This window comes from Palaemon carinicauda, chromosome 30 (genome assembly GCF_036898095.1).
Source record: "Palaemon carinicauda isolate YSFRI2023 chromosome 30, ASM3689809v2, whole genome shotgun sequence".
NCBI lineage: Eukaryota > Metazoa > Arthropoda > Malacostraca > Decapoda > Palaemonidae > Palaemon > Palaemon carinicauda.
The window spans coordinates 20,554,452-20,559,831 of NC_090754.1; the positions used below are offsets into that span (position 1 = coordinate 20,554,452).

At 35.4% G+C, this 5,380-nt stretch overlaps 1 long non-coding RNA gene across 1 annotated transcript in view; it reads right to left on the reverse strand.

The window, feature by feature from the left end:
- LOC137623684 (uncharacterized) overlaps positions 1-1,436 on the reverse strand; it is a 5,172-nt gene extending 3,736 nt beyond the window's left edge. The window contains exons 1-2 of the long non-coding RNA XR_011040612.1: positions 1,396-1,436; positions 432-593 (exon numbers count right to left, since the gene is read on the reverse strand). This is a non-coding gene — a long non-coding RNA (uncharacterized lncRNA). The remainder of the gene's footprint in view (positions 1-431; positions 594-1,395) is intronic.
- Between the last annotated feature and the right edge of the window lie 3,944 nt (positions 1,437-5,380).

The following is a 5,380-nucleotide window of genomic DNA, read 5'->3' on the forward strand; positions in this document are numbered from 1 at the left end:
AATGTTGTTGAGTGCCACAAGTACACTAAAAGTATAAATGGCGCTGTTGCTAAGTGCCACAAGTACACTAAAAGTATAAATGGCACTGTTGTTGAGTGCCACAAGTACACTAAAAGTATAAATGGCACTGTTGCTAAGTGGCAAAAGTACACTAAAAGTATAAATGGCGCTGTTGTTGAGTGCCACAAGTACACTAAAAGTATAAATGGCACTGTTGCTGAGTGCCACAAGTACACTAAAAGTATAAATGGCGCTGTTGTTGAGTGCCACAAGTACACTAAAAGTATAAATGGCACTGTTGCTAAGTGGCACAAGTACACTAAAAGTATAAATGGCGCTGTTGCTAAGTGCCACAAGTACACTAAAAGTATAAATGGCGCTGTTGCTAAGTGCCACAAGTACACTAAACTGACTAATACTACTACTCTAACCTTCGTATTGTTGTCCATAAAGAAACTGAAGACTCGCTTCGCTGAAGCCTTCTGTGAGCTTTAGCACTTTCCTGGCATCGATGTCAAGGGTTGTCGTGGCTGTGTGAAGATGTACTTGGAACCCACGCACAGATTCAGGGCACACTAGCACAGCAACCAGAGCTGGAAAGGAAATTACGAGAGAACTTTTTATGATATCAATAGCTATCTGAGAGTCAGTAGATCTTGTAGATCTGTTCTTTAGAGTAATTGAAAATCATGTACAACATATACAATCATCGTTACTTTGTCTTTAGAGTAATTGAATTATGCTGTCATTAGGAAGTTGTTTGATCAATTTAATTACCTCCGCAAACAAAGTTTGAAGGAGGTTATGTTTTCGCCCCTTTGTGTGTGTGTGTATGTGTATTTGTGAACAGCTTCCTGGCCACAATTTTAATGGTAGAGTAATGAAACTTGCAGGGATTAACTTTTATGTAAAAAGCTGAAAAATATTAGATTGTGGGAGGTCAAAGGAAAAGGTCAAGGTCACAGTCAAGCAAAATGCCCAATTCACGTAATCAACCATTAGTTTGGTCTTCGTTGTCACAGAGACTTCAAACTTGTTCATATTTGAGTGTAGGGAAATCCACACCAATTAATATATGTTAAAGTCCAAGGTCAAGATCAAGGTTGAGGAAAAGGTCGGTAAATAAGCTGCCGTGGTGAATATCTGCGCTCTACTGAGTGCCCCTCTAGTTTATGTATGTTTCATGCAAAAATCTCTGGAACTCTAATAGGTACATTTTCATCATAAATTTTTCGTACTAATCGCCTTCTCTCTCTCTCTCTCTCTCTCTCTCTCTCTCTCTCTCTCTCTCTCTCTCTCTCTCTCTCTCTCTCTCTCTCTCTCTCTCTCTCTCTCTCTCTCTCAAGTTGATATGAAACGTGAGATAAAACAGCACTGGGACTCATAAAGGTATACCTGCCAAGATAAGCATCTCGTCCTGTGCACCGAGAAGGAAACTGAAAAAGAAGAAGAAAACATCAAATAGCTGAATGAAAACATGTTTAGATATATGGTTATATCTTCATGAAAGCTTTTTTTTTTTATTTCCATATTGGAAGAAAGGATCAGTGATTAGCTAGGAAGATTAGTCAGAGATACAGAGACAAGGATGAGTTTAGGACTCTGTAACAGGCCTTTAGATCTTAGCTAATTTTATTATTCATTCTTAAATGTCAATAGTCAATTGTTTGAGAGGATGATATTGTAGAAGCAAGAGAGAGATATAGAAAAAAGAAATAAAGCACATACAAGAGAAATGACCTATAACTATGAAGTTTTATTTTCTTTGCTGTAGTGTCATAGCCTCTGTACCCTGGTCTTCCACTGTCTTGGAACAGAGTCCACTTGCTTGAGGGTACACTATTCTATCTAGTTTCACTTCCTCTTTAAGTTTTATAGTTTATATATGAAATATTTATTATAATGTTGTAACTGTTCTAAAGATATTTTATTTTAATTGTTTATTACTTTTCTTGTAGTTTATTCATTTCCTTTCCTCACTGGGCTATTTTTTCAAATAGGGTTGTAGCTTAACGTATAATAATAATAATAATAATAATAATAATAATAATAATAATAATAATAATAATAATAATAATGATAATAATACACAAGCCTTTAGCTTAGTAAATATTATAGGCCATGATTTTGTTGCATAGTTGTGACTATTTTGTTTTGGCAGCCATTCTTTGACTGGTTACCGTAGAGAGCCTTACGTTTCGGTGGATCACTGGGAACATATCCGTATGTATGTGCCTCGGGAAGATTTCCCTGGCTCTACCCATGATCAATTATTCTTATTACAAATTAGTTGAGTAATATTCGTCTAACCAGTCCTCTAATAGTTGATGAAAGAAGATCATCTGAACATTGCTAATATGCAACATTGAAGAGAGGGAAGAATCAGGAAAAAAATTGACTATATTTGAATCAAAATTGTACAGTGAATGAAAAAAGATATTCTGTGTTAGTAAGAAAAAATCAAGAAATTAAATTGGAAGAAAATTCAAATAAAGAAGAATTACTTACTGTCTGCACTGAAGAAACTCCCTTGGATGTTTGAATCAGATTGACTAGCCGTCCAACAGAAATTTCCTTTCTCTCCTCAATCTGTTATTGTTTGATTCTGCAAGACTTGAAGGCTTATCCACTACCGGGGTGAAAAGGAGAAGAGAGAATAACACGTCTGTCTGGTAGCTGCTCTGGCGGGGAACTGATTAAAGAAGATTGGAGGAAGACTGTAGCAGTAGGACGCTGCTCAGTCTCCCGGTCATCTTGAAGATGCAGATGAGTCCTCTTTACATCATTACCAATTCATAAACAAGCTAGCGACTAATTGCCATTGATTTAAACAACAGGAGGTTTTTCAATTGTTTTTTCATTACCAAAACTTCCAGCAGATGAGCTTTTTCATTTGTTTGTAGCACTACCAACATCTGTGGTTCTTCGCGGCTAAATTTAGTGGGTGGGCTGCTCCAGAAAATTTATAGCCTTTGTATTAATATATTGGGTAAAAGGAAACAAACTGACAAGTAATTTCATCAAAATAATTGATAGAATCCGAAAGGAATAAAATAAAACATATTATTTCTTAATTACCTAAATTGTTATTGTTCAAGCTTGAGTCATCCTTTTAAAAATGGAATCCGTTCTTTTTGTTTTAATTTGCGTGAAAAGATCAATTATTTTCTCCTGTATCTCTGGATGACAACTGAGAATTATTTTTACTTAATTAGAAGCACTGCAAGTTCATTTAGCCTTCCCGATCCCATAGTGCATTTTAGAAAAGTTTTTTATTATTTTCAGTTTTGAAATGTTTTTATTGTTTTCAGTGTTGAAAAGCAGCATTCTGGTTATCATGTACAGTAGACATGGGAACTGTCAACCGCCACCCCCCCCAAAAAAAAAAAAGGAAACAAATAGAATAGCTGGAAGTAGGATAATAACCCAATTCTACACTTTACCACATTCCAGAATATGGTACACGGTTTTCTAGCGCAATATACGTGGAGTAAAAAAAAAATATCTACCTTCCACCGACATGCCAAGATCCACAGTTTTCGGCACTGTAGGAGCGACAGTGCTCTCTCCCTATCAGCCTAGCGTGACGCTTCTATGATCACAACAACCAAACGCCGAGCAGTTGGACCTGTAAAGTACACATTTCCATCCAAGGATTTTCCTCATAAACTGAAGGATGGCTAATGACATTAAGCTTAAGGATTATATATTGTACAAGTATAAAGAAAGAATTAAAGAAAAAAAATCATTATAATGATTGTTATCGCTAACAAATGAAAATAAGGAGTACTTCAGCAGTGGCTATTCTAGCGGGTGGGGGGGGGGGCGGGGGGGGGACTGAAGTTAGTTTTCTCAGCTGGCCCCCAGGTTGGGGCCCCTCAGTTTTTTTGCATATTATATTTTCAATATATATATATATATATATATATATATATATATATATATATATATATATATATATATATATATATATATATATATATATATATATATATATATACAGTATATATATATATATATATATATATATATATATATATATATATATATATATATATACTGTATATATATGATTCTTCTCCAAAGATTCAGATGCAATTTATTGTGGTTTTTCAGCGCTGGGTTCCGGATGGGAGATATTCTTTCTTGAAAAAAGGTTTAAAGACATATGCAAAGGCTTATTCTGTCAACGGAAGTGTTGCACAACACGAGATCCTTCTGGTCGAGGAATTGCTCATGTAAGAGCCAATGCAGTCTATGTCAATAACACAATTCCTGTCCATTTCAAGTCTCTTTAAAGCTGCATTTGACTGTCAAACCAGATTATTATTGATATCTGTCACTCCTCCGGTTACGCGTGCCTCTTGCGAGAGAAGTTTTTCAAAAATCAAATTAGTTAAAACATTTCTTAGAAATTCAATGACCAGTGCTAGGTTGAGTAACATTGCACTACTGTCCATTGAAAGTGCATATGATGAGAGTATTGGTTTAGACTGTTTTATTGACGAATTTGACAGTAGACACGATAACCGAAGAATTAGGCTGCACTAAATATAATACTACTAAGTACTTAACCTGTATGAAAATTGAGTCAATCTCAAAGAATGTTTATGTATCAGTCTTTCTTTTGGTTTAGCAACATTATGATAATATCACAAAATTAAAACTATTGTTGATGTAGTCACATAGGATAATAGCAATGCGTAGCCATGCATAAAAATTTGTGGAGGACTTATGCTTTACGTTACTGGTATGCAATTATAGGTACAGTCACGATAAAAAAAAGTGTCACGGTAACCAAGGGTAACCTAATCCTCCCTTTGTCTTCTCTACGCGGAACAGATGGAAAGGTAGAAAAGTGTAGTTTGAGGATGGATAACTGTGCACTTTTGGATAAACTCCGTCCTTCATCTGTCATGGGTAGGGAAGGAGAAGGAGAGATAAGATGAGCTACTTGTCAGAGATTTTCTAACGTGGATGTAACTCGTCTAAATTCTTCAGGGAACGAACCTTTGAATGAATAGGTATATCATTTTCAAGTTGCTATAGAGGAAATTGTATACATAAATTCGTTTTAAGAGACTTACACCTCATCTTGTCCAAAAACATTTAAGAGTAATTGTGCAACAAAAAGAGATTGAAATCACGTATAGATCAGTGTTTGGTTCTGTTCCGTTTTGAAGTTAGGATTATTTAGTCTTTTTTATGTGACTTTCTTTTCTTGCACACACTCCACCTTTACCCAGGTGAGACTTCGTCATTAATTCATTTATCCACACTTGCAATCTTCCCTATACCCGTATCTTGCTTAAATTTATTAATGTCAGTCGACTATGTGCCTTCATAACTGCCTTCATGTCTCTATAATGAGAGAGAGGTA